Below are 19,489 nucleotides of genomic sequence, written 5' to 3'. Positions count from 1 at the left end.
GATTTCATTCCTGCATAAACTACGATTTACATATTTTGGGAAAACAAAGGAGTGCAATGTGGTTTACTAATATCTCATGTCTCCATTCTACTCCCTTCTCTATTTCTCACCACATATAGCAAAGGGAAACACTAGGAATCAGACCACTGATATATTGTTTCCATCAGACCAATGATATATAGCAAGATTGGTGTCCGGATATGCTATTTCCTTCCCTTGTAAACCGACTCCGAACAACCCTACGTCCATCCAGTGTCTATATAAACCAAGGGTTTAGTCCGTAGAGGCTATCAGAATGATCATAGGCTAGACAGCTAGGGTTTAGCCATTACGATCTCGAAGTAGATCAACTATTGTAACCCCTATACTCATCGAATACAATCAAGCAGGACGTAGGGTTTACCTCCTTTAAGAGGGCACAAACCTGGGTAAACATTGTGTCCCATCGTCTCTTGTTACCATTGAGTCTTAGACACACAGCTTGGGCCCCCCTACATGAGAGCTGCCAGTTTTGACACCGACACTTTGTCTGTTCATAAAACGTCATCGTGTTCTACTAATTTGTTTCTTTCATGGTGCTAATGCCTAGTAGTACAGTGCTTATAAGTTCACGTCGTATGTTTCATAGACTAGACACGATTCCCTTCCTATAGTTTGCATCTCGTGTTGAACGGATCGATCTTGGACAAGCTCACATGCATTGTGAGCTCCTTGTTGTCAACAAGGTGCTGCATCTTGGCCTGGGTACAGTCGGCATCATTGGAACATCATGGGCATTATGCTAGATACAAAGAAGCATGGCTTGAATGAGATGTAGACTGATGTATATACAGAAGAAAATCACTCTAAGAAGCATAATCAATAGTACTTAAAGCACATAGGTAGTGATTGAAGCAAAATGCATGTACGATAAAATAAGCACACAATTACATACTTGAAGCAAAAAAAATTTCAGATTGGGATGCATGTTTTGTAATGGAAGCATATTTTGTGTCACCGACATACAAAATTTATATAATTTTGGTAACCTATGGAAGCAAACCCTGTAGGCTGAATAAGCATATGTATTGCAATTTAGAAGCTCCATAACTAATAATCCACATTGGTAATGCTTGAAGCATGAATTAACTACCATGGAGACATGTATAAGAAAAAAAATAGAAGCATCCTCTGTGTTTTCCATGGAAGCATCAATGAGAAACAATGATAGAATACATAGGTATTGTTGAAACAAAAAAAATCGCTGCAAGAAAAATATAGGATAATAAATTTATTAAATGAAGCAACACGGGCATGTCTGAAGCACAAAGTAATATTGGTTGAGCAGTTGAAGTGTGATTCAGAAGAACAATTTGCAGGAACCATGAAAATATGCTATATAGATATGATTCATCTTTAATGGAAGCATAGAACATTGAAAATGGAAACAAAATTTATAGCCTGAAGAAACATGTGTATTAGAGTTTAGTAGCCCATCAATAAAGAAGCACGAAAAGAGAGCCTCGGAGGGTTCATTAGACCATGTTAACGATTGTCATGTTGCCGAGTGGGCAATTCCTAATCATGGTAGCGATCAACGTGTTCTAAAGACCAATCCAGGCATTGAGTAGGTGCTGAATCTCCCAGAGGAGGTGATTCCCTGCGCCGGCAGTGTAAAAGGCGTCTGTGAGCCGACTGAGTCGCGTCGGCCAAGAGCGACTTGCTGTGAATGTGATTCTATCACCAGTGGAAAATGGCTAGCCACAACTTTGTCTGTGGCACGCCATTTTTCATCAACGCCAACACTATTTTTTTTTCAAATAGTGCTGGCGTCGGAAAATTTGGTACGACATTACTACTACCATACCACTGGCGTGTATTATTTCTTGCAGGACATAGAAATTTTCTGAGTTTTTTTATGTGTGCTACTATTTTCTATGTCTTGGCCCATTAGGCCAACGCCAGCAATCCATTAGGCCAACTCCAGCAAAAACTGCCATGTCCAGTAAAAACAAGTAAGTCAGATTCACTACGAACTCACATCTAACACCCTTCTTCTTCTCTCCCCCCTCTTCTCGACTAGCGCCACCACCGCCGACCACGCCACTCTTCACCGCCGAAACTGCGCGGCCAACGCCAATTCCGGCAAAGGAGGTGAGATCTCCTCTCTTCCACTCGCGAATCTTCTTCCCCTGCGCAAGCGCGTCTCCCTCCGATGGCGGATCTGAGCTAGAAAATTTCTTTTGATAGATGGAGTAGATGATTGGTTTATAGATATGATGGATATGATATCTCTTTGATGGATGGGTGGATGAATGGATAAAATGGATACAATATATTATGAATGGATATGATATCTCCGGTGGCGGATCTGAGATTGTTATAACTATCATCCGGTGATGATTGGTCTGTTTACAAAGGCTTATTTCTTAATGACCCACTCAAGCAGGATCATCGTCGTTCATACTGTACAATTTCTATAGACCAACATATCTAGTTTGTTATGAAATTTTCTATTGTAGGTCACCACAAGCTATCTAGTTTGCTATGCTATTTTCTATTGTAGGTCACCACATGCTATCTAGTTTGCTATGCAATTTGCTGTTGTAGGTCAACCCTCGACATTGAGATGCCAAATGATCCAGTTTGATTAGTTCTATACATCTGCCATTGTACGGCATACTGCACAAACATGTAGCATGGGGCCAAGTAATAATGCTTTTATGATGTGCTGGCACAAATCTGATATCACATTGGCATCGGGGATGGAGGTGTGTTCCTTGCCACTCTCTAGGCTATAAGACATGGTATTGGGTTGAGCTTCTGAAGTATGTTCTTCTTTGAATGGGCACGATGTGTGTGAATTGTGGTCTATTTGTTACTTAAAGTTCAAAAAAATTGCTTCCACATTTTGTAAAATTTAAGGAGTCTTCTTATAGTTGTAATGATTAAAAAATATTATTTCTCTCTTTTTTCTAAGAGTAAAGATTCTAATTTTGTATGATTTATGGAGATTTCACTCGTTGGAGCAGTAAGATAGTGATAAGAATTCAAATTTGTTCTAGGTGATAGTATTAAGATGGTCATCATAAGCACAACTTTGTATAGAGCGCCCAATAACCTTGGCTTGCACTCCATGATGTGAAACTTCCTCCCATGACACTTCGTCATCGTCGGTGACCCCGAAGGTGTGCATGTGGCTAGGCGGTCGTTTTCTAATATTTAATGAGCCCACATGAAACTCGTTGTACTATTGAGGCAAATACACGAATTCAAGTACGTATGATGTCTTAATAAGGTCATATTCATCTGGAGGAGCCAAGATCAAATGTACATTGACAATTACTGCTATTGTCTAGTGTACTGCACAAACATGTGGCGTTGGGTCAAGAAATAATGCTCTCCTGATCTGTTGGCAAAAATCTGATTTCACATTGGCATGGGAGATGAAGGGGGTACCCTCCCACTCTCTAAGAGATAAGAAATGGTCTTGGCCTGAGGTGCTCAACCATGTTCTTCTTTGAATGGGTACAATGTGTGAGGATTGTGCTCTATCTATTTTAATGTTCAAACAATTGCTTCCACATTTTGTAAAATTTAAGGAGCCATCTAATAGTTGCAATGATTAAAAGATATTACTTCTCTGTTTTTTCTGAGAGAAATGATTGTCATTTTGTTTTATTTATGGATATCGCAATTGTTGGACCTATTTGATTGTGATAGGAATTCAAGTATTAAGATGGTCATCATAAGCATAATTGTGCACTGAGCGACGAATAACCTTGGCCTGCACTCCATGATGTGACTTCCTCCGACAACACTTTGTTATCCTCGGTGTCTCCCAAGGTGTGCATGTGGCCAGGCGGTCATTTTCTAAGATTTAATGAGCCCACGTGAAAATTGTTCCACTTGTGAGGCAGAGACCCAAATTCAAGTACGTGTGTTCTTTTATTAAGTTCATCGTCATCTGCATGAGCCAGGATCAAACATACAAGGACAATTACTGCCATTGTATGGTGTACTGCACAAACATGTAGCGCGGGGCCAAGCAATAATGCTTTTATGATGTGCTGGCACATATCATATTCACATTGGCATCGGGGATCAAGGTGTGTTCCTTGCCACTCTCTAGCTGATGAGACATGGTATTGGGTTGAGCTGATCAAGTACGTTCTTCTTTGAATGACCATGATGTGTGTGAATTGTGTTTTATTTGTTTTAACGTTCAAAAATATTGCTTCCCCATTTTGTAAAATTTAAGGAGTCTTCTAATAGTTGTAATGATTAAAAATGTATTATTTCTCTCTTTTTTATGAGAGTAAAGATTCTAATTTTGTATGATTTATGGAGATTTCACTCATTTGACCAGAAAGATAGTGATAGGAAATCAAATTTGTTGTAGGTAATAGTATTAAGATGGTCATCATAAGCACAACTTTGTATAGAGCGACGAATAACCTGGGCCTGAAATCCACGATGTGAAACCTCCATCCATGACACTTCGTCATCGTCGGTGACTCCCAAGGTGTGCATGTGGCTAGGCGGTCGTTTTCTAAGATTTAATGAGCCCACGTGAAGGTTGTTGTACTTGTGAGTCAAATACAGAAATTCAAGTACGTGTGATGTCTTAATAAGGTCATCTTCATCTCGAGGAGCCGGGATCAAATGTACATGGACAATTACTGCCATTGTCTGACATAATGCACAAACAAGTGGCGCTGGGTCAAGCAATAATGCTCTTCTGATGTGCTGGAAAAAAAATCTGATTTCACATTGGCATCAGGGCTGAAGGGGGTACCCTCCCACTCTCTAAGTGATAAGAAATGGTCTTGGCCCGAGTTGCTCAACTATGTTCTTCTTTGAATTGGCACAATGTGTGAGGATTGTGCTCTATTTGTTTTATGTTCAAACAATTGCTTCCACATTTCGTAAAATTTAAGGAGCCTTCTAATAGTTGCAATGATTAAAAGACATTACTTCTCTATTTTTCCCGAGGGGAAAGATTGTCATTTTGTTTTATTTATGGATATCACACTTGTTGGACCTGTTTGATAGTGATAGGAATTCAAGTATTAAGATGGTCATCATAAGCACAATTGTGCACAGAGCGGCGGATAACCTTGGCGTGCACTCCATGATGTGACTTCCTCCCATGACACTTTGTTATCGTCGGTGTTTCCCAAGGTGTGCATGTGGCCAGGCGGTCATTTTCTAAGATTTAATGAGCCCACGTGAAAATTGTTGCACTAGTGAGGCAGAGACCCAAATTCAAATGCGTGCATCATTTTATTGAGGTCATCATCATCTGCATGAGCCAGGATCAAACATACATGGAATATTACTGCTATTGTATGGCGTACTGGACAAACATGTAGCGCGGGGCAAGCAATAATGCTTTTATGATGTGCTGGCACAAATCTGATTTCACATTTGCATCGAGGATGAAGGTGTGTTCCTTTCCACGCTCTAGGCGATAAGACATGGTATTGAACTGAGCTGATCAAGTACATTCTTCTTTGAATGGGCTTGATGTGTGTGAATTGTGGTCTATTTGTTTTAACGTTCAAAAAAGTTGGTTCCCGATATTGTAAAATTGAAGTAGTCTTCTAATAGTTTTAATGTTTAAAAATGTAATATTTCTCTCTTTTTTCTGAGAGTATAGATTCTAATTTTGTATGATTTACGGTGATTTCACTCGTTGGACCAGTAAGATAGTGATAGGAATTCTAATTTGTTGTAGGTGATAGTATTAAGTTGGTCATCGTAAGCACAACTTTGTATATAGCGACGAATAACCTTGGCCTGCACTCCATGATGTGAAACTTCCTCCCATGACACTTCGTCATCATCGGTGACTCCAAAGGTGAGCATGTGGCTAGGCGGGTTTTTTCTAAGATTTAATGAGCCCACACGCAACTTGTTGCACTAGTGAGGCAAATACACAAATTCAAGTACGTGTGATATCTTAATAAGGCCATCTTCATCTGGACGAGCGGGGTTCACATGTACAAGGACAATTACATCTCTCTTTTTTCTAAGGCAAAAGATTTTCATTTTGTTTTATTTATGGATATCGCACTTGTTGGACCTGTTTGATAGTGATATGAATTCAAGTATTAAGATGACCATCATAATCACAATTGTGCACGAAGCGATGGATAACCTTGGCCTGCACTCCATGATGTTACTTCCTCCCATGCCACTTCTGTTTTTGTCGGTGTCACCTAAGGTGTGCATATGGCTATGCAGTCATTTTCTAAGATTTAATGAGCCCACATGAAAATTGTTCCACTAGTGAGGCGGAGACCCGAATTCAAGTACGTGCATCATTTTATTAAGTTCATCATCATCTGCATGAGCCAGGATCAAACATACAAGGACAACTACTGCCATTGTACGGCGTACTGCACAAACATGTAGCGCAGGGCCAAGTAATTATGCTTTTATGCAGTGTTAGCAGAAAACAGATTTGACATTGGCATCGGGGATGAAGGTGTGTTCCTTTCCACTCTCTAGGCGATAACATGGTATTGGGCTTAGCTGATCAAGTACGTTCTTCTTTGAATGGGCACGATGTGTGTGAATTGTGGCCTATTTGTTTTAACGTTCAAAAAAATTGCTTCCCCATTTTGTAAAATTTAAGGAGTTTTCTAATAGTCGTAATGATTAAAAACATATTATTTCTCTCTTTTTTCTGAGATTAAAGATTCTTATTTTGTATGATTTATGGAGATTTCACTCGTTGGACCAGTAAGATAGTGATAGGAATTCATATTTGTTTTAGTTGATAATATTAAGATGGCATCATAAGCACAACTTTGTATGGAGCGACGAATAACCTTGGGCTGCACTCCAGGATGTGAAACTTCCTCCCAAACCACTCCGTCATCGTCGGTGGCTCCAAAGGTGTGCAGGTGGCCAGGCGTCATTTTCTTTGATTTAATGAACCCACGTGAAACTTGTTGTACTAGTGAGGCAAATACACAAATTCAAGTACATGTGATGCCTTAATAAGGTCATCTTCATCTGGAGGAGCCGGGATCAAATGTACATGGACAATTACTGCCATTTTCTGGCGTACTGCACAAAAGGTGGCGCATGGCCAAACAATAATGCTCTTCTGATGTGCTGGCAAAAATCTGATTTCACATTGGCATGAGGGATGAAGGGGGTAGCCTCCAACTCTCTATGTGATAAGAAATGGTGCTAGCCTGAGCTGCTCAACTATGTTCTTCTTTGAATGGGCACAATGTGTGAGGATTGTGCTCTATTTGTTTCAATGTTCAAACAATTGCATCCACATTTTTTAAAATTTAAGGAGCCTTCTAATAGTTGCAATGATTAAAAGATATTAGTTCTCTCTTTTTTGTGAGGGAAAAGATTGTCATTTTGTTTTATTTATGGATATCACACTTGTTGGACCTGTTTGATAGTGATATGAATTCAAGTATTAAGATGACCGTCATAATCACAATTGTGCACGAAGCGACGGATCACCTTGGCCTGCACTCCATGATGTGACTTCCTCCCATGACACTTTTGTTTTCGTCGGTGTCTCCCAACGTGTGCATGTGGCCAGGCGGTCGTTTTCTAAGATTTAATGAGCCCACGTGAAAATTGTTCCATTAGTGAGGCGGAGACCCGAATTCAAGTACGTGCATCATTTTATTAAGTTCATCGTCATCTGCATGAACCAGGATCAAACATACAAGGACAACTACTGCCATTGTACGGCGTACTGCACAAACATGTAGCGCAGGGCCAAGTAATAATGCTTTTATGCAGTGTTGGCAGAAAATTGATTTGACATTAGCATCGGGGATGAAGGTGTGTTCCTTGCCACTCTCTAGGCGATAAGACATGGTATTGGGCTGAGCTGGTCAAGTACGTTCTTCTTTGAATGGGCACGATGTGTGTGAATTGTGGTCTATTTGTTTTAGCGTTCAAAAAAATTGCTTCCCCATTTTGTAAAATTTAAGGAGTTTTCTAATAGTCGTAATGATTAAAAACATATTATTTTTCTTTTTTTTCTGAGATTAAAGATTCTTATTTTGTACGATTTATGGAGATTTCACTCGTTGGACCAGTAAGATAGTGATAGGAATTCATATTTGTTCTAGGTGATAGTATTAAGATGGCATCATAAGCACAACTTTGTATAGAGCGACGAATAACCTTGGGCTGCACTCCAGGATGTGAAACTTCCTCCCAAACCACTCCGTCATCGTCGGTGGCTCCCAAGGTGTGCATGTGGCCAGGCGTCGTTTTCTTTGATTTAATGAACCCATGTGAAACTTGTTGTACTAGAGGGGAAAATACACAAATTCAAGTACATGTGATGCCTTAATAAGGTCATCTTCATCTGGAGGAGCCGGGATCAAATGCACATGGAAAATTACTGCCATTTTCTAGCGTACTGCACAAAAGGTGGCGCAGGGCCAAACAATAATGCTCTTCTGATGTGCTGGCAAAAATCTGATTTCACATTGGCATGAGGGATGAAGGAGGTACCCTCCAACTCTCTATGCGATAAGAAATGGTCCTAGCCTGAGTTGCTCAACTATGTTCTTCTTTGAATGGGCACAATGTGTGAGGATTGTGCTCTATTTGTTTTAATGTTCAAACAATTGCATCCACATTTTTTAAAATTTAAGGAGCCTTCTAATAATTGCAATGATTAAAAGATATTAGTTCTCTCTTTTTTCTGAGGGAAAAGATTGTCATTTTGTTTTATTTATGGATATCACACTTGTTGGTCCTGTTTGATAGTGATATGAATTCAAGTATTAAGATGACCGTCATAATCACAATTGTGCACGAAGCGACGGATCACCTTGGCCTGCACTCCATGATGTGACTTCCTCCCATGACACTTTTGTTTTCGTCGGTGTCTCCCAAGGTGTGCATGTGGCCAGGCGGTCGTTTTCTAAGATTTAATGAGCCCACGTGAAAATTGCACCACTAGTGAGGCAGAGACCCGAATTCAAGTACGTGCATCATTTTATTAAGTTCATCGTCATCTGCATGAACCAGGATCAAACATACAAGGACAATTACTTCCATTGTACGGCGTACCGCACAGACATGTAGCGCATGGCCAAGTAATAATGATTTTATGTAGTGCTGGCAGAAAACTGATTTGACATTGGCATCGGGGATGAACGTGTGTTCCTAGCCACTCTCTAGGCGATAAGACATGGTATTGTGCTGAGCTGATCAAGTACGTTCTTCTTTGAATGGGCATGATGTGTGTGAATTGTTGTCTATTTGTTTTAACATTCAAAAAAATTGCTTCCCCATTTTGTAAAATTTAAGGAGTCTTCTAATAGTTTTAATGATTGAAAACATATTATTTCTGTCTTTTATTGAGAGTAAAGATTCTAATTTGGTATGATTTTATGAAGATTTCACTCGTTGGACCATTAAGATCGTGATAGGAATTCAAATTTGTTCTAGGTGATAGTATTAAGATGGTCATCATAGGCAAAACTCTGTATAGAGCGGCGAATAACCTTGGCCTTCACTCCATGATGTGAAACTTCCTCCGATGACACTTCGTCATCTTCGATGTCTCCCAAGGTGTGCATCTGGCTAGGCGGGGTTTTTCTAAGATTTAATGAACCCACGTGAAACCTGTTGTAAGAGTGAGGCAAATATACAAATTCAAGTATGTGTGATATCTTAATAAGGCCATCTTCATCTGGAGGAGCGGGGATCAAATGTACAAAGTTAATTACTGCCATTGTCCGGCGTACTTCACAAATAGGTGGTGCAGTGCCACACTACTAGGAAAAAGCTTATAGGTAGACGCTTACTAGTAGCGCCGGGTTTATAACCCTCGCTATTGCTACTTACCAATAGCGTGGGTTTATACCTCTGCTACTACTAAGTTGATAGTAGTAGCACGCTTATAAACCCGCGCTACTACTAAGTACTGGGTTTTTTAACAGCCCTTAAATCCCCATCTTGCCCTCGAAATCAATCATCTCCTCCGTCCCTCTCCTTCTCCCTCTCTCCATAGGCCCTCCCATGGCGCTCCTTCCCATGTGTGCCTCCTCCTCCCAGATGCCCAATCAGGCCGCTGCCTCGCGCCGTTGTATCCAGGAGCTCGCCGGTCTTCCCCCTTGCCTCCATGCCACCACACCGGAGCACCTCACCACCGACGACTAGCCCCGGTGCTCCCTGCATCTCCTTCATCTGTCCCTTGTTTCGCTTTCCCCCTCTCCCCTGTGGTTTCACCCGACCTCCCATGTCCATCCCCGTGCAGGTCTTCGCCATGGATGACCAAGAGCTCTCTGCCTTGGCCTTGAAGAGGAGCCCCACACCGCCGCCTTGCTCTACCTTGGATTCGGCCCCCCTCCAGTAACTGCCGTCGGATCTAGTTTGCCGCTGCCCGTCCGTGCCATTGGAGACCCCTGCCATCGCTGGATCGAATCATGGCCGCCATTGACAACACGCATGGGATTGAGAATTGTTTTTGTTTTTGAAACTAATACTAGTAGCGCAAGTGGCACCCGCGCTACTACTAACAAACATAGTAGTAGCACGGGTGGCACCCGCGCCACTACTAACACACATAGTAGTCGGGCCGGAGAACCCGCGCTACTACTAAAAGTTAGTTGTAGCCAGCTAGTAGGAGCACAGACACCCGCGCTACTACTAGCTATTTAACTCGTGCTACTAGTAGGTTTGTTCCTAGTAGTGCCAAGCAACAATGCTCTTCAGATGTGCTCGCAAAAATTTGATTTCACATTGGCATCGGGGATGAAGGGGTTACCCTCCCACTCTCTAAGCAATAAGAAATGGTCTTGGCCTGATCTGCTCAACTGTGTACTTCTTTAGTGTGTGAGGATTGTGCTCTTTTTGTTTTAGTGTTCAAACAATTGCTTCCACATTTTGTAAAATTGAAGGAGCCTTCTAATAGTTGCAATGATTAAAATATATTACTTCTCTCTTTCTTCTGAGGAAAAAGATTGTCATTTTGTTTTATTTATGGATATCGCACTTGTCGGACCTATTTGATAGTGATAGGATTTCAAGTATTAAGATGGTCATCATAAGCACAATTGTGCACTGAGCGACGGATAACCTTGGCCTGCACTCCATTATGTATGTGACTTCCTCCCATGACACTTTGTTATCGTCGGTGTCTCCCAAGGTGTGCATGTGGCCATGCGGCCATTTCGTAAGATTTAACGAGCCCACTTGAAAATTGTTCCTCTAGTGAGGCAGAGACCCAAATTTAAGTACGCGCATCGTTTTATTAAGGTCAGTGTCATCTGCATGAGCCAGGATTGTACGGCGTATTGCACAAACATGTAGCGTGGGGACAAGCAATAATGCTTTTATGATGTGCTGGCACAAATCTGATTTCACATTGGCATCGGGGATGAAGGTGTGTTCCTTGCCACTCTCTAGGCGATAAGACATGGTATTGGGCTGAGCTGATCAAGTATGTTCTTCTTTGAATGGCCACGATGTGTGTGAATTGTGGTCTCTTTGTTTTATCGTTCAAAAAAATTGCTTCCCCATTTTGTAAAATGTAAGGAGTCTACTAATAGTTGTAATAATTAAAAACATATTATTTCTCTCTTCTTTGTGAGAGTAAAGATTCTAATTTTGTATGCTTTATGAAAATTTCACTCGTTGGACCAGTAAGATAGTGATAAGAATTCAAATTTGTTCTAGGTGATAGTATTAAGATGGTCATCATAAGCACAACTTTGTATAGAGCGACGAATAACCTTGGCCTGCACTCCACGATGTGAAACTTCTTCCCATAACACTTCTTCATTGTGAGTGGCTCCCAAGGTGTGCATGTGGCCAGGCCGTCGGTTTCTATGATTTAATGAGCCCACGTAAAACTTGTTGTACTAATGAGGCAAATACACAAATTCAAGTACATGTTATGTCTTAATAAGGTGATCTTCCTCTGGAGGAGCCGCGATCAAATGTACATGGACAATTACTGCCATTGTCCGGTGTACTACACAAAAGGTGGCGCAGGTGAGGGAGTCCTGGACTATGGGGTCCTCGGGGAGCCGGCCTATGTGATATGGGCCGGACTGATGGACCGTGAAGATACAAGATAGAAGGCCTTCTCCCGTGTCCGGATGGGCTCTCCTTTTCGTGGATAACAAGCTTGGTGTATGGATGTGTACATTCCTTCCTCTGTAAACCGACCTTGTACAATCCTAGTTCCCTCTGGTGCCTATATAAACCAGAGGGCTTAGTCCATAGGCATGATCACAATCATACTGGCTAGACATCTAGGGTTTAGCCATTACGATCTCGAGGTAGATCAACTCTTGTAACCCCTATACTCATCAAAGTCAATCAAGCAGGAAGTAGGGTACTACCTCCATTAAGAGGGCCCGAACCTGGGGACACAATCTTGTCTCCTGTTACCTTTGATCCTTAGATGCACAGTTCGGGACCCCCAACCCGAGATCTGCCAGTTTTGACACCGACATTGGTGCTTTCATTGGGGGTTCCACTGTGCCGTCGCTAAAAGGCTCGATGGCTCCACAGATCATCTACAATAACACCGCCTTGAGGGAGACCTTTCTCCTCGGCCAAATCTTTGTATTCGGCTTCTTCGCACTGCGCGCCAACTCGACTGACCATTTGGAGCAGATGGACATCTATGCCCTGGTCATTAGATCAGTTTTTGGAATCTGAACTATGTCCCTGATATCCGAGGAGACTTGATCTTCCAAGGGTTCGCGGACCTAGTCACCGCTCTGGCCTTACATACGGAGCACACCACCAGGTCCGAAGGCGGGAGTTTAAAGCCCGCCGGACTCTCTACAGCTATAGAGCCTGACATCGGAGAACCGGAGGGGATTGCATCACCGGCAAACCTAGAATCACGCCAGGCTCCCTCTATCCTCATGGAGCTGGACTCACCTCCGGACACCAGCTCCGAACTCTCGAGGTCTGTGTTATGCGAGCTCGGCCAGGGAACTTCTGTCCCGCCCTGCACCATAGACTGTAGCTTACCTGTCCAAACTTCACTCTTAAACGAGGCCCTGGACTTTATGCGATCTCTCGTCATTACAGAAGAATCGCTGCCGAACTATGCCCGACCCACACTAGGGGCTGAGAGCGGGTAATTTTACATCCCATCGACCACCCACTTCATAGCCACTATCGAGGACTTAACCGACATGCTCGATTATGCTTCTGAAGACATCAACGGCATGGACGACGATGCCGGAGAAGAGCAAAGCCAGAACCCACCGTTTACGGGACGTTGGACGGCCACTTCCACATATGACGTGTACATGGTGGACACACCGAAAGAGGACGATGATGATGGTGATAAGGATCCAGTCGAGGACAAGCCTCCCGTGGCACCACTAAAGCGTCGACGTCAGCAACACCGCTCGAAATCACGTCGCGAAAAAGACAGTAATACCGACACTAGAGACAACAACACTCCAGATAACACCGAAGAACAAGAAGCCCCTATCGAGCCAACATCCGAGCATGATGATTGGGAGGATGGGCAAGTCAACCCCGACGATCCTATCGGAATGACGGCTCGGAGGATAGTAATTACTTACCGATCTCCGAAGAGGATGAAAGCCTCGGCGACGAAGAATTCATCGTGCCATAGGAACCCCTCAAAAAAGAGCTGTTTAAGCACCGGCTAATAGCCACTGCAAGAAGCCTAGAAAAGACACGGCCCAGGAACACGGCCTCGAACGCCCAACTAAGGATCCAAAGAGAAAGTTGCTACCCCAATTCGATGATGAGGCCCCATAGCCTATAACGCCAACGCGTAGCGCTGTTGACTGACCTGAACGACCACCACGTGACCGGGACAGTGCGGCAACTCAAGCCAAACACCAGCCTGCACCACCCCACCATAAAGGCAGAGAAACAGCGGTTGCAGGATACACTTATGACCTACGACAGGACCTGGATAATAGAGCTGGTCAGACCATATCAATCTATGGATCAAGGGGGCGTGACCCAACGCGAGAAGACGGCCATCAGGCCTGGTGCGAAAAGCACACCTTCCCCCAGGCCGAAAGACGCATACGGACTCCATCTGAACTACATCGTGACCTTGCCCAATACAGAGGCGCCGCACACCCCCTATGCTTCACCGATGAGGTAATGGAGCACCAGTTCCCAGAAGGGTTTAAAACCGTGAACATTGAATCATACGATGGCACGACGGATCCCGCAGTATGGATTGAAGACTTCCTTCTCCACATTCACATTGCTCGCGGTGACGATTTACACGCCATCAAATACCTCCCACTCAAACTTAAGGGACCAGCTCGACACTGGTTAAACAACCCCCCAGAAAACTCTATTGGAAGCTGGGAAGACCTGGAGGATGCCTTTAGAGACAACTTCCAGGGCACTTATATCCGGCCTCCGGACGCCGATGGCCTCAGTCACATAGTCCAGCAGCCTAGAGAGTCAGCCAGAAAATTCTGGACCTGGTTCCTAATTAAAAAGAACCAAATTGTTGATTGTACAAACACCGAGGCTCTAGCAGCCTTTAAACACAGCATGCGCGATGAATGCCTCGCCCGACACCTCGCCCAAGAAAAACCGAAGTCCATGGCAGCCCTCACATCACTTATGACCCGCGTTTGCGCAGACGAAGATTGTTGGCTAGCCAGTAGTAGCAACAGTACCAGCGACCCTGGCACTTCTGAAGCCAGAAACAGCAACGGCAGGCCCCGACGCAATAAAAACAAGCGTCGGAGCAACATTGACAGTGCCGAAGACACGGCGGTCAATGCCGGATTTAGTGGCTCCAAATCCTGTCAGCTGAAGAGGCCATTCAAAAGGAACAAAAATGGTTCATCTAGCTTGGACCGAATACTTGATCGACCTTGCCAGATTGACGGCACCCCGGACAAGCCTGCCAACCATACCAACAGAAGTTGTTGGGTCTTTGAACAGGATGGTAAGTTAAACACCGAGCACACGGGGAAAGGATCGCCCAGCAAGGATGATGACGAGGAAGCTCGCCCACCGAACACAGGGTGACAGAAGAAATTTCCCCCGAGGTTAAAATGATGAACATGATATATGTCACTCACATCCCCAAGAGGGAGCGCAAGCGTGCGTTAAGGGACGTCTATGCGATAGAGCCAGTCGCCCCAAAATTCAACCCATGGTCAGCATGCCCGATCACTTTCGATTGCAGAGACCATCCGACCAGTATCCATCATGGAGGTTTAGCCGCGTTGGTCCTTGACCCAATTACCGATGGATTCCACCTCACGAGAGTCCTCATGGGCGGCGGCAGTAGTCTTAACCTGCTCTATCAGGATACAGTCCGAAAAAATGGGTATTGATTCGTCAAGAATCAAGCCCACCAAAACTACCTTCAAAGGAGTAATACCCGGTGTAGAGGTCCGTTGCTCGGGCTCAATCACATTGGAGGTCGTCTTCGGTTCGCCGGACAACTTCCAAAGCCCCAACTTGGTCCCATATTATGCTTATCTAAAACTCAAGATGCCAGGTCCACACGGTGTTATAACAGTCCATGAAACATGGATCGCTCCCTCCGTACTGAGGAACACACCGCGACCCTCACAACAGAAGTGCAGGTCGGCCTTATCAAGCCAAACTCCCCAACGGTAGTCAAGCCCCTGGATCATGTCAAACGAGTCCGGACTACCCTGCAGAATGACAGACCAGCTCGTCAGGAGCTCGATTAGCAATTCGGCCTCTGTTTTAGCCCCAGCCGAACTGCGGCGTATGTACCGCGTGCACATAACTACGCACTAAAGGTACCATGGGCAATGGTGGAGGCATATTAAGGATAAAGTCTACAATACGTCTCAACCATACCTGGACCCCCATCTACCCTTTCCTTAACTTCATTTTTCTTTTTCAGGTTCCCTACAACCCACATCACCTTTTTACGGTGCCAAGGGCCCCTTTTCCGGCCCCTTATGAAACCCGTTCATCAATCCTCTCAAAGGATCACACACCAAGGAGAAAAGCAGCGAAGATGCACCGCTGAGTACCTCAAGGATCTTCAAAGATCACCTCTTCCCCTTTTTTAGCATCTGTACACAGCTTTCCCTTATGCTCGGCATGTAAAATAGCCTCGATGCTTATCGCATTATCTATACAAATATGTTTTGATGTACCAATCAGACTATAATAGAAACAGTCTTTAGCCCAACCTATTCGGTACTGGCTCCTTTCCTAATCTGTGTTTCCCTCTTTTTCATCTGATTGTCATGTACACCTCGGCACGACTTAAATCGCCAGGGGCTTTATTCAGCCACATACATCCAACAAAAATAACATAAGTCTGAACACTTCTTATAGTGCAATTCGGCGTCCCGAATATAGCATTATATGCATCGGCTCTGAATCATGTCTTTGGTCAATAGTTGGGTTTCCCGGCTCGTGTGGTTACTACCTTACGTTCGGCTCGTTGGGATAAGATAGTAAAGGGAGAACTACTGTGATTGCGTTTCTAGCTCATCTGGACAAACACCTCAGTAGAGATAGCCGAAAATTGTCTGTCATGATGCGGCGGGAGCTGGTCAGCTATTCGGCGACTAATTAAAAATCTTCTGTGATTTTTTTCGCATTATGCGACGAACCGTGGGACGAGCGTCTACAACACTCATATTCGGACCATCGAGCAATACCAGGGGCTGCGCCTACAATCTTATTGTCGAGCTCCTATGGTTAAGAGAGAGTGATAAAGCCGCATAGTCTGATTGCCTGGTTCGCCGCACTAACACCTCCTTCAAGGACCAAGTCGTGTGGGTTAAGTGTGTTTTTGTGCTATTCTGAACACCCTCATACTATCTACGTGAGGGGCTGAAGCCGACGACTGGCCAACTCTCAGATTCAATAAACGGTCGCAACGGAGGTAAAATAATTTCAGACAAAACAAGAAAATTACTATACAAACGACTTGTTTTCATAAATACAAAGTTTGGCCAGCACAGATACATTCATTCAAAAATGATGTCCTTCGAACACTGGACCTCTACAATGCGCGATCCTTCAAAGATGTACGTCACTGAAATACCGCTCCGGCGTTCGATGCTCCTTGACTGCGGGCGGTCCTTCGGTTGCAATATTGGTGGCATTCATCTTCGCCCACTGCACCTTGACACGTGCGAAGGCCATCCGAGCACGTTTAATACAGACCGACCACTTTATAGCGTCAAAGCCATTAGCAGGCATCGACTAGCCGCTTCACAAGTCCAAAGTAGCTACTGGGTATGGGTTCGGCTCGCCAAAGACGGACTATAACATTCTTCATGGCCAGTTCGGCCACCCTATGTAGCCCGGTCAACTGTTTCAGCTAATCACTGATGGGCAAAGGATGCTCCGATGCAAGGTACTACGACCAGAACAACTTCTCTGTTAAGCTCCCCTCTTCGGCTCGGAAGAAATCCGCATCATCAGAAATACTTCGGGGTAGATCCACAAACACTCCTGGAGAACTCCAAATGCGTGTTAGTGAGGTGTACTGTCTCCTTACAAATTTGCTCTGCATATTAAAGGCCTTACCCGCCGCGATTTGCTTGACCTCTCGGATCTCCCGACAGGCGCCTTGGGCTTCAACCCGGGCCTCCTTCGCACTTTGGAGCGCTGTAGTAAGTTCGGAGTCTCGATCCGACACCGTGCACTCCAAGGACTCACATTTGCTTATAGCATTTGTGAGCTCTTGTTGGAGTTCATCCAACCTTGCTTCATGTTTTCGGCAGGTGGCTCGCTCCTCGTCCGCCTCCTTCTTGGCCTCGGCCAGCGCACTCTTGAGGGCCTCGACCTCAGATGCGTCAACTATGAGCGTAATCATAAAGCTCATTTAGATAGCAAATCAGAACTCATATCATTTCAGATACACTTCGGTGTCACATACCTTGCTTTTCCTCCAACTTCCGCTTTAGTTCGGACAGTTCGGCGGCATGCGAGGTTGCCGCTAGCATCGAAGCTTGTTCATCAAAAGAGACAAATATGTTAGTTCCTGCGAAGCATTAGTCGATCCTCTGTTCGGCCTCTCTTTGCGAACGCCGAATAGAGTATTAGGGGCTACTATCTATACACATGCATTCCTTTTGCAAACAGCCAAAAATATGTTACGTCACATACCTCAAAGCCTATTAAAAGGATGGTATAAGCCTGGTTCAATCCGTTTATAGCGGACCGAACCTTTTCAACCACCGTACCCATAAGGGTACGATGTCCCTCTACAATGGAAGCGCTCTGAAGCGCTTCCACCAGAGTGTCTGGCGCCTCCGGATTAATATAGGACAGCGGTGGAGATGGCGTGTCCCCTTCTTTCGAAGGAGGTTGCTCGCTCGATTTCGGAGACGTACGGGTCTCCGGAATAATATTCGGTTGGGGGACGAATTGAGCTTGGCCCCCATCACAGGTCTCCATGGGGGTCGACTTCCCCTATTTTCGGCAACAGAGGTATTACCCTCCGTCGCCACCTTCACGGCCTCCCGAACCTCCCCGCGACCCGGAGAGGTTCTTCGGGACAACACTTCAGTGTTGTCAGTAGCGGTGGGTGGAAAGATCTGCGGAGGAGACTCGCTCTCCATCGCGTTCGGCCCTAGCGAGTTCCCAGATGATGATGATCATTGAGGGAGATCACGAGCCGGGCTGCAACGCGCAATTCAATATGTTAGAACTACAAGGCATGAAACCGGATATATGAACAGTGTCTTTGGATACTTACGATCCGGCCAGGGGCTTCGGTCTGGGGTGCCACCCGGGGATGGCTTCGGCATCCATTTCGTAGTCATCCGAAAGGGATGGTTTCCCCTTCTTGGATGCCTCCGCCTCTAGATCCGCGGAAGCCGCCCTTTTCTTCTTTCACCCCTTAAGGGGAGAGTTGCTCTCTTCCTCCTCTAAACTTCGTCATGAGAGGAAGAGGTCTCGTTGTCTTCGGACACGACGTCTGAAGCACCCTTATGGTTGAGGCCACCTCTGGCCTCCTTGCCCTTCTTCTTGGCCTTCTTCTCTGGCGCTGGAACCAGCATCTTCGTCAGCAAAGGGGTGGCTGGGTCTTTGGGCAGCGAAGCCGGACATTCGATCTGCTCCGCCTTCTTTGTCCAGCCCTTTGGAAGTAATGGAAAGTTCAATATAGTCCTTGGATTTGCAAATTAAATATACATAAAACTTACGGGAGAGGCCGGACGAGCGCAGTCGAGGCCGCGGTCTTCGGTCGTTTCCGGCCATGACTTCTGAGCCTTGAAAAGCAGCTTCCATATATCTTCGTGCATCGTGCGGAAGAATCGCTACAGGGTCCGAGGACCGGCCGGATTGAATTCCCACATATGTAGAGTCCGGCATTGGCAAGGGAGAATCCGGCGAAAGAGCATCACCTAGATCACGCTGGCAAGACTGGTGTTCTTGTTTATCATACCCTTGACGCGGCTCTCCAGCGCTGTCACCTCCTCAGGTGACTCCCAATCTAGGCCCTTGTTGAGCCAGGATGTAAGCCGCATCAGGGGCCCGGACTTGAACTCAGGAGCGGCGGCCCATGTGG

Source organism: Triticum aestivum, chromosome 6B (assembly GCF_018294505.1).
Source record: "Triticum aestivum cultivar Chinese Spring chromosome 6B, IWGSC CS RefSeq v2.1, whole genome shotgun sequence".
Classification (NCBI taxonomy): Eukaryota; Viridiplantae; Streptophyta; class Magnoliopsida; order Poales; family Poaceae; genus Triticum; species Triticum aestivum.
Note: the sequence above shows the minus strand (reverse complement) of the source record.